This window comes from Octopus sinensis, linkage group LG17 (genome assembly GCF_006345805.1).
Source record: "Octopus sinensis linkage group LG17, ASM634580v1, whole genome shotgun sequence".
Classification (NCBI taxonomy): Eukaryota; Metazoa; Mollusca; class Cephalopoda; order Octopoda; family Octopodidae; genus Octopus; species Octopus sinensis.
Window position 1 is genome coordinate 43,722,121 of NC_043013.1, and position 11,925 is coordinate 43,734,045.

Consider the following 11,925-nt stretch of genomic DNA (forward strand, 5'->3'; position numbering starts at 1 on the left):
CTGTTGATAACTATTATTTTCCGGGAACGCTGCCGCTGTTCTCTTTTAGAGAGACTTAGTTATTTTAATATTTCTATTATTGAAAACAAGTGGATGTATTCCACCGAAACTAGGTAAATAAAACCATCGAACAGAGATTGTCGGAAACGACACCTACTGGCTGGCTACGCTGCATTGAAAAGGGGCAATACCCCGAAACGCGTCTGTAGCTGCTGGTCAAGTAGTGTGGAGCGACTGACCTCCCTTGTTCGAAAGTTATATGGATACAGTTTGTGTATCAAATAGCTAACTTAAGGCGATGGCCTCATGGAGCTAATAAGCGGACAGGTTTTTTCTTATTTTTATAGAATGCCATTAGTATGGCGATAACTATTATTTTCCGGGAACGCTGCCGCTGTTCTCTTTTAGAGAGACTTAGTTATTTTAATATTTCTATTATTGAAAACAAGTGGATGTATTCCACCGAAACTAGGTAAATAAAACCATCGAACAGAGATTGTCGGAAACGACACCTACTGGCTGGCTACGCTGCATTGAAAAGGGGCAATACCCCGAAACGCGTCTGTAGCTGCCGGTCAAGTAGTGTGGAGCGACTGACCTCCCTTGTTCGAAGGTTATATGGATACAGTTTGTGTATCAAATAGCTAACTTAAGGCGATGGCCTCATGGAGCTAATAAGCGGACAGGTTTTTTCTTATTTTTATAAGAATGCCATATTAGTATGGTGATAACTATTATTTTCCGGGAACGCTGCCGCTGTTCTCTTTTAGAGAGACTTAGTTATTTTAATATTTCTATTATATATATATATATATATATATATATGGTAATATATATATATATATATAAATAAATATATATGGTAATATATATATATATATAAAATATATGGTAATATATATATTTATATATATATAAATATATATGGTAATATATATATATATAAATATATATGGTAATATATATATTTATATATAGATATATATATATGGTAATATATATATTTATAATATATATATAAATATATATGGTAATAATATATTTATATATATATATAAATATATATGGTAATATTATATATATATAAATATATATGGTAATATATATATTTATATATATATATAAATATATATATGGTATATATATATATATATAATATATATGGTAATATATATATTTATATATATATATAAATATACATGGTAATATATAGATATATTAATAATATAATGGTATATCTTATATTTATATATAAATATATATGGTAATATATATATATATATAAATATATATGGTAATATATATTTATATATATATATAAATATATATGGTAATATATATATTATATATATATATAAATATATATGGTAATATATAATATAAATAATATATGGTAATATAAGGCAACCCACAACATGTGCTCTCTCTCTCTCTCTCTCATTCATACTACCTCATCTACCAGCTACAAAAATCCCGTGCACAGATAAGTTTGAATGCCTATTTTCACTCCTAGACTGATCATACATGTTTCTCTATCTATCTAACTATTTTATCTGATTTCTATCTCTATTTGTCTGATTTGTTCATTTCTCTTCTCGTTATATGATCGACCTTCGTGTATCGCGGTGCACCCGCGCTGCCCACCCCCACCACCAATACCAATACCGGATATCTCTATTTTTGTCCATCTATACCGGATGTCGCTTCTCCCACCACCATTCTAGGTGTCTTCTCTTCGAACCCCCCTCTTCAATACGCTATCTTACCATGCATTACCCCTCTCTTGATATCCTACCTTCTACTTGCCTACAACCTGTCATCATTTCTCTGAACCACCCCCCCTACTGGTGCTCCCCTATAGCCTGCACCCCCCCCCCCACATAAAAAGCACCATCCGAACGTGGCCGATGCCAGACCCCTCTGGCACCTGTGCAGGTGGCACGTAAAAAGCACCCACTACACTCGCGGAGTGGTTGGTGTTAGGAAGGGCATCCAGCTGTAGAAACACTGCCAGACCAGACTGGAGCCTGGGGCAGTCCCTAGCTCCCCAGACCCCGGTCGAAACCGTCCAACCCGTGCTAGCGCGGTAAACGGACGTTAAACGATGATGATGATGATGATGATGATATATATATATATACATTTATTTATTTATATATTTATTTATATATATATATCATCATCATCATTTAACATCCATCTTCCATGCTGCCATGGGTTAGGTAGTATGACAGGGCTTGGCAAGCCAGAAAGCTGCACAAGGCTCCACTGTCTGCTTTGGCATGATTTCTATTGCTGGATGCCCTTCCTAACACCAACCACTTTACAGAATATATTTGGTGTTTTTTTGAGGGTTTTTTTACGTGGCACCAGCAGTGTTGCCAAGTAATTTGCAAGACAAAGACCCACCTCAGCTGTGGAAAGGGAGTGGTACTGAGGGAAGTGTCTTTGTGCCATTTGAGAGGTTAAAGAATAATTGAGGGATAGAAACAAGTGTCATGGCTGTAGAGGACATACTTGGCGACCCCAGCAGGAAAAGAAATGAAAAGAATGAGAAAAATAGAGAGACAGACAGAGTGTGTGAAAGAGAGAGACAGAGAGACAAGGAGAAGGAGAAAGGGAAAGAGATGGTACTGGAGATGCATTAGGACATACCCCTAGTGGGGGGAAATATAAGTTGTATAGCGGGGATTGAGCCCATGAGGGGAGAATTTAAGAGATGGAGAAGATTTTAGAGTAGCAAGTGATGGTGGGGTGTATATATAATATATATATATATATATAATAACAAAATAATAAATAAAACATATGCATATATACATACATATATGTACGTACCTACATCTATATGTATATATACATGCATATATGGGTACAGGACACCAAAAAATTGTCGAACACAATGAGAAACAAAAACATAAAAACAAAACCAAGGAAACGGACATTGTTTTTAAACAACGATAAAACAGAGTACAAGACATACAACACAAGAAAAATTCCCCTTCTTCAGCCGTCTCTGTTTCGTCTACTCCGTGTTCTGAAGGTAAAGGCGAGACACGACTTCGTTGAAACAATCCTTCCCGCAAAGTAAATATATATCTTTGTTTATATCTATATTTCTTTCTATATCTATATCTATATACCTATATGTACATACATATATATGGGTGTATGTATGTGTGCATGCATGTTTGTATGTGTGTATGTATAAATATGTGTATGTGTTTGTGTGTGTGTGTGTATATATATACTGAGGGATACGTTTTGATATGATGCAGTTTACCAGAATTTTTTAATTCACGTCCAGTAAAACATTCCACTCCTAAATTCTTGTTATATTAACCGTGAAATCAAAGCACACACACACACACACACACACAAGTAAGCACGTAAATGCAAAACAATGTGAAAAAAATAGTACTCGAATACCACAGGCAGAGTAATATGCTTTTTCATTAAAGCTGCAAAAGCATCACAAAAAACTGCTACTCAGAGTTTCATGTTCCCATTCGTCAGACAGTTGTGATCAAGACTGCAATAACACAGTGATGGCACATGGAATATATGATTTAATATAATCCAATTCAATGAATAAGCATTTGAATTTGATTGGGTAACTTATTTCCAAAACATAAACGGTGTTGTATTCGCTAACAGGGTATGTATATGTGTGTATATACATATATGTATTTTGTACATGTGTATATTGTCATAGATTTATATGCTTGTAGACGCAGGAGTGGCTGTGTGGTAAGTAGCTTGCTTACCAACCACATGGTTCCGGGTTCATTCCCATTGCGTGGCACCTTGGGCAAGTGTTTTCTACTATAGCCTCGGGCTCAACCAAAGCCTTGTGAGTGGATTTGTTAGTAGAAAACTGAAAGAAGCCCATCGTATATATGTATATATAATATTTTCAGCATGTGGTTTAAGCAACTTGTTGCAAAAATCCTTATTATTATAATTATATATATATATATATATATATCGTGACGCATATTTGCCATTTGAATATGGCTAACCCATAAGGGTGGATGCTACTGTAGTTTGTAGCCCCAGGAAGATATCTCCTCCAGCTGGCTATAGACACACTATCTGTGTCCTCTCAGTATTTGTGAAGGGGAGCCATCCTCCCCGTCTTCAACTCATGATACACACGTACCCGAGTTTCAAGGTGTTTACCTTTCATCAGCATGTGACAATCATGGTTGTCGATGAGAAGTCAGATCCCTTCACAAATACATATACTCGCTCTGAGATTTATCATTATATATATATATATGTATATGTGTGTGTGTGTGTGTGTGTTTGTCCCCTCCAACATCGCTTGACAACCGATGCTGGTGTGTTTACGAGACCGATAGAATAAGTACTAGGCTTACAAAGAATAAGTCCTGGGGTTGATTTGCTCGACTAAAGGTGGTGCTCCAGCATGGCCGCAGTCAAGTGGCTGATGCAAGTAAAAGAGTAAAAGGGGTATGCATAGCCACATGCTAGAGCTTCAGTATTTATGGACCCGTTTCATGTTTTTGGGCCTGCTTTGTTTTCATCTCCTTCGGAGTATTCATTATAGGGCTTGCATTGTAGGGGTTGGAAGCAGGTTTCTGCGGACTGTGTCCCAGCCAACCTCTTTACTCCTTTTGATCTCACTTTTATTCTCTTTCATTTTCTTCTCTGTCTAAAACAGTGGTCCTCAACCATTTTTTATCTCTGGACTATTTTATTCTGGTGGACTTCCATAGCCATTTGATGTCTAAAAACTAGTTTTATAGATAGATACTTCTTTCAAAATCCCTATTTTGTCTAACACACATTCACTTGTGTAAGCTGAACTATGTAAAACATTTGTGAAAGAAACTTAGCTGTTTCTTGCAATAAATACATCTAAAACAAAATATTTTCATGGACCCAATTTACTATTTTGCTTATGTGGACTCCCTAAATCTCATATGGGCCACAAGGGAGCATATAGACCCTGGTTGAGAAGCACTGGTCTAAAACAACCTCAATCTTTATGATATAAAATTGTCCATTTTAAAATGTTAATATCTAAATTGAAAACCTTCCTTCTATGGTATCATATCACTAATATTCTTTCACAACTATCACCCAAGCTACAACTACCACAACCACCAACACCACCACTATTACAACTATCACCATAAACACCTATTTCTTTACTGCCCACAAGGGGTTACACACAGAGGGGACAAACAAGGACAGATAAAACGGATTAAGTTGATTATATCGACCCCAGTATGTAACTGGTACTTATTTAATCGACCCCAAAAGGATGAAAGGCAAAGTCGACCATGGCGGAATTTGAACTCAGAACGTAGCGGCAGACGAAATACCACTAAGCATTTCGCCCAGCGTGCTAACGTTTCTGCCAGCTCGCCGCCTTATCAACCACCAACACCACCACTATTACAACCTATTTCTTTACTACCCACAAGGGGCTAAACACAGAGAGGACAAACAAGGACAGACAAACGGATTAAGTCAATTACATTAAGTCAATTACAGTGCGTAACTGGTACTTAATTTATCGATCCCGAAAGGATGAAAGGCAAAGTCGACCTCGGCGGAATTCGAACTCAGAACGTAATGGCAGACGAAATACAGCTACGCATTTCGCCCGGCATGCTACACCATCAAAACCACTAACACAGTTACCACAACTACTACCAATACTGCCACAGATACTATTACAGCTACTAATTACTACAGCATTAAAAACTCAACAACCCCAACAATGCATAACAGAACCTAAACTACAACTACTACCACCACCACTGTTTTGCTTGACCTGCTACAATTACCACTACTACCACTAACAAAACTACAACCACCACTAGCACTGTCAAAAGTACAGCTACAAACAGAATCTTCAAAACCACAAAAACCATCATCAATTACATGATCACTAACAAAACTACATCTGACACCACAAGGAACATTCACTCTTATCACAACTGCTACTGACACAACCATGAAAGCCACAACTACAGCAATCACCACAATTACCACCAACACCACAGCTACAAGTACCCTAAGTACCACCAACACCACAGCTACAAGTACCCGAAGTACCACCAACACCACAGCTACAAGTACCCGAAGTACCACCAACACCAAAGCTACAAGTACCCCAAGTACAACTTGTACCAAAGCTACAAGTACCCCAAATACCAAGAACACCAAAGTTACAAGTACCCCAAGACCCACCTGCACCAAAGCTACAAGTACCCCAAGAACTACCAACACCAAAGCTACAAGTACCCCAAGAACCACATGCACCAAAGCTACAAGTATCCCAAATACCACCAACACCAAAGTTACAAGTACCCTAAGAACCACCTGCACCAAAGCTACAAGTACCCCAAGAACCACCAACAACAAAGCTACAAGTACCCCAAGAACCACCAACACCAAAGCTACAAGTACCCCAAGTACAACCCGTACCAAAGCTACAAGTACCCTAAGTACCACCAACACCAAAGCTACAAGTACCTTAAGAACCATCTGCACCAAAACTACAAGTACCCCAAGAAACACCAACACCAAAGTTACAAGTACCCTAAGAACCACCTGCACCAAAGCTACAAGTACCCTAAGTACTACCAACACCAAAGCTACAAGTACCCCAAGAACCACCTGCACCAAAGCTACAAGTATCCCAAGTATTACCTGCACCAAAGGCACAAGTACTCCAAATACCACCAACACCAAGACTACAAGTACCCTAAGTACTAACAACACCATCAAAACCACAACAACTACGACCACCACCACCAACTTCAAGACTATGATTATTAGAATACCACAAGTACCACTACCAGCGCCATCAAAACCACAAGTACCACAACCCCACCTCCACCACCACCACCACTATCAAAACCACAAGTACCACAACCCCACCTCCACCACCACCACCACTATCAAAACCACAAGTACCACAACCCCACCTCCACCACCACCACCACCACTATCAAAACCACAAGTACCACAACCCCACCTCCACCACCACCACCACTATCAAAACCACAAGTACCACAACCCCACCTCCACCACCACCATCACTATCAAAACCACAAGTACCACAACCCCACCTCCACCACCACCACCATCACTATCAAAACCACAAGTACCACAACCCCACCTCCACCACCACCACCACTATCAAAACCACAAGTACCACAATCCCACCTCCACCACCACCACCACCATCAAAACCACATGTACCACAACCACCCCACCACCACCACCGCAACCACCACCACCACCTTCAAAACCACAACTGCTACAATCATCACTAGGATGATACTTACTATCACATCATCAACAACGACCAAACCATAATAACCATCACAAACATTACTATTGTCATTACCTCCAATAACAATACAATAACAAAAACAATAGCAGCAGCAGCAGTAGCAGCAGCAGCAGCAGCAGCAACATCGACAGGGAAACTATAAAAATGGTATTTGGTGACAATTGACTTATTGGCTGACATTTGTTGTTGACATGTCATTACATGTATGAACTGTGTATAATAGCCAGCATCACCCTGCTGCTAACATTTCTATATACATACACACATCCATGAATACATATATGTTTGTGTATATGTGTGTGTGTGTGTGTGTGTGTGTGTGTGTGTGTGTGTGTGTGTGTGTGTGTGTGTGTGAGCACATACACACATATATATACATACCTACATACATATGTATATAATATTTATATATATATATATATATGTATATACCCATACACATATATGTATACACACAACATACATAACAACACTCATACAAATATATTTATATATGCACATAAATATATATTTCTTTTACACACACACACACACACACACACAAACACACACAAACAAACACACGCACACGCACACAAACACACACACAAACACATACACACACACACACACACATTCATACACATACAAGAGACATACATAAATATTTGATGAGCCATCCCTTCATCTTCTCTTAATAGACAAACTTTCTCAACCATATCCAGCTACACTCTTTAAAAGCATCCACTCTCTCCTCCCTTCCCATGACTCATGTTAAATAATTTTTTTATTTATAAATACATAACTGAGACTGTCTGAGGTATTGTTTCTTTTCTCAGTACACTGGCCAGTTCTCTAGTCATCCAGTACGTCGGGTGATAGTGTAGTCCATCTGTTCTCTGACCAACATCCACCAAATACTTCCACCGAGTGTCTGCTGTGTAACTGAATGTTGAACATCGGACTAAAAGCTTGATTTGTTTTCAGTATCAAAGAGAGACGAGTGAGTTGCATTTAATTTTGTTATTATCTTCTTCATTTTTTTTACTTGTCCGCCATTTGTCTGTGACCATGCTGGGGACACTGCTATCTTGAAGGGTTTTAGTCAAACAAATCAATCCCAGTACTTTTTTTTTTTTCCTCTTTTCCAGCGCATGGTACTTATTTTATCAGTCTGTTTTATTGAACCACTAAGTTACAGGGACATAAACAAACCAACAATTTTCTACTCTAGGCACAAGACCTGAAATTTTGGGGAAGGGAGTCAGAAGATTAGCTCAACCCCTGTATGCAACTGGTACTTAATTTATCGACCCTGAAAAGATGAACGGCAAAGTCGACCTTGGCGGAATTTGAACTCAGAATGTAAAGATAGATGAAATACTACTAAGCATTTCACCCGGTGTGCCAGTGTTTCTGCCAGCTCGCCACCTTAATAAACAAATCAACACTGGTTGTCAAATAGTATTGGTTTGTGTTGGGAGGGAAACACACACACACACACACACACCACACACACACACACACACACACACACACTTCTTGATGTGAATTCATATATTGAAACAAATCATGACTTAGGAGGTTCATTATGTCTATAATTATAAACACACGCACTGGTGCATGTATTTATTATCATTGGCATAATGGACATCCCAAGCCAGCAAGATATATATATATCATCTTCATCATCATCATTATCTCATTGTTTAACGTTCGCTTTTCATGCTGGCATGGGTTAGACAGTTTGACTGAGGACTGCTGAGCCAGAGGCTGCCCCAGGCTCAATCTGATCTGGCTAAGTTTCTATAGCTGGATGCCCTTCCTAATGCCAACCACTCCAAGAGTACAGTGGGTGCTTTTACGTGCCACCAGCACAAGGGCCAGTCACATGCAACATAGAGTCTGCCTTTCATTCTGAGGGAGAGGCCCTTTGTTGCCAGCAGAGGTAGAAGCTCTCTGAACTTTGCCCAGCCTATTCTTATTCTAGCAGCTATACTCCCAGAGAATCCACCTCCACTGCTGATTTCATCTCACCTTCATAACGGAAGCTATCAATTACTTCTAGGTATCCCTCCTCGCATTTGATGGAGTCTATTTTCTTTACATTTCTAGTGTTTATTGTACCTGTACATCTGTCATACACAAAGACTATTTTCCCTATTAACCTTCTTCGATATTACTGCACCTCTTATGTGTCCATAGCTTGCACCAGGTACATCTTATGGAGATTCTATCTACACCTTTTCTACATATCTAGCAGGACCATTCTACCTAAACGGATTTGTGACTTGTCTGCTTTCCTGCTTACTAAGATTTTGGATTTTACTAAATCAACTCTAAACCTTGCTTCCACACCTCTAAACCTTGCTTCCACACCTGGAATTTCTTCTCTAGTTCTGGTCGTGAATCAGCTATAAGAACAAGGTCAGCAGCATAGAGGAGCTCCTGGGGGCAGCCTGACTTAAATTCCTCTGTTATTGCCTGGAGAACTATGATGAACAAGAGGGGGCTGAGGACTGATCCTTTGTGAACCCTTACTTGTACCCTGAATTCATCACTATACTTATTGCCAATCGTCACCTTTCAGACAACCTCCCTGTAAATGCTTGTCAGCTCTCACCAACCACTCATCTATGCCTACACCCTTGTTCACCAATCAATGCATTCATCTCCATTGCACATCCAGCAGAGCATATTAGCTTCGTTCTTCTCTGGTCATCATACGTCCTCTGCATTCAAGGCCCAAGTCTCAGTACCATGTAGTATTGCTGTATGTACACAAGCATCATACAACCTACCTTTCACTCAGAGAGAGACCCTTGGTAACCAACAGAGGTAAAAGCTCTCTGAACTTTCTCAATTCTTTTTTTATTCTAGCAACTATACTTTCAGAGCATCTTCCTTCACTGCTAATTGGGTCACCTAAGTAACAGAAATTATCTACTACTTCTAGGGACCCTCCAGGGCATTTGAGAAAATCAATTTCTAGTGTATCTTTAGTCTTTATGGCATTCTTGCATCAGCTAGATACAAACACTCCTTTCTCCAATAACCACTCAGTGATTCCACCGCTCTTCTTGTGTGTCCATAACTTGCACAGGGTGCACCAGATGAAATTCCTGTCTACATCCCTCATACATACTGAGCAGCACCATTTACCTGAAGGAAGTAGGGTTCCTTATGCTTTTCTGCTTACTAGAACTTTAGTCTTTGCTAAGTTAACTTTAATGTACTTTGATAACAGGTTTTGCTTCCATAACTGGAATCTCTTTTCTAGTTCTGTTACAGATTCCACAATGATAATAATGTCATCAGCATATAGAAGTTCCCAGGGACAATTGGTCTTAAATTCCTCTGTTACAACCTCGAGAATGGGCTCCCATACAGTCCTGGGACTATAGTAAAAAGACACCGATCCATTGTGTCATATACTGGGACAGAACCCAGAACCACATGACTGCAAAGCAAGCTTCTTAACCACACAGCCAGGCTTGTATGTTTATTCATAATAAAAAAATTTTAGCTTTAGACTTCTCAGACAATATTCTTGTTGTCTGGATGTCCAATTTAGTTAGATGACTTCACCTTTCATTATTAGATGTACCCAGTTTGGCAGAGTCTTTTGAGCTTCAGACAAAACAGTGTAGCATTTGTACCAGCTATTTATGTTCTCTCGCTATATATAATAGGAACAGGTTTGGCTGTGTGGTAAGAACTCAGTCCCACTGCATGGCACCTCAGACAAGTGTCTTCTACTTTAGGCTCAGGCCAACCAAAACTTTGTGAGTAAATTTGGTAAAAACTGAAATAAGCCCATCATATAAATATATAGATAGATAAATACATAGATAGATAGATAGAAAGATAGTAGATAGATAGAAAGATAGAGAGTAGATAGATAGTAGATAGATAGATAGATAGATAGATAGATAGATAGATAGATAGTAAGGCGGCAAGCTGGCAGAAACGTTAGTACACCGGGCGAAATGCTTAGTGGAATTTCATCTGCCGTTACGTTCTGAGTTCAAATTCCGCCGAGGTCAACTTTGCTTTTCATCCCTTTGGGGTCAATTAAATAAGTACTAGTTACACACTGGGGTCGATATAATTGACTTAATCCGTTTGTCTGTCCTTGTTTGTCCCTCTGTGTTTAGCCCCTTCTGGGCAGTAAAGAAATAAGATAGATAGATAGATAGATAAATAGATAGATAGATAGATAGATTCATATACAAGCGTGCACACACATACATATATACACATACACACATACATACATACATACATACATACATACATACATACATATAATTAAGATTCAGTTGAATTAGGAACTTAAATTGAGGTACCTTCCCAGTTTGGTATATTGATATAAATTTGTTTAAAAAATGGCTTATCCTTTATGCTTGAAATCTATATAGTCATCTGCGTCTGAAGATAGCGGTTTCTTTCAAATTGATGTAATGTTTTCATTGATCAATTAAATGGAACCCCTTGAAACGGCTGTAGTGTATTGACACCTGTACATCCTTGTTATTTATTTACATAAATTTGTGTGTGTGTATTTCAGTCTCCTTGTCTTGACATTGCATGACAGTTGTATACTA

The 11,925-nt window shown here is 38.7% G+C and overlaps 1 protein-coding gene across 1 annotated transcript in view; it reads left to right on the forward strand.

Annotated features, from left to right (window-relative positions):
- The first annotated feature begins 7,993 nt into the window (after positions 1 to 7,993).
- The window catches only part of LOC115221013, a 26,948-nt gene continuing 23,016 nt past the window's right edge, over positions 7,994 to 11,925 (forward strand). The window contains exon 1 of the mRNA XM_036510538.1: positions 7,994 to 8,321. The gene's annotated coding sequence lies outside the window, so the exon portion shown is untranslated. The remainder of the gene's footprint in view (positions 8,322 to 11,925) is intronic.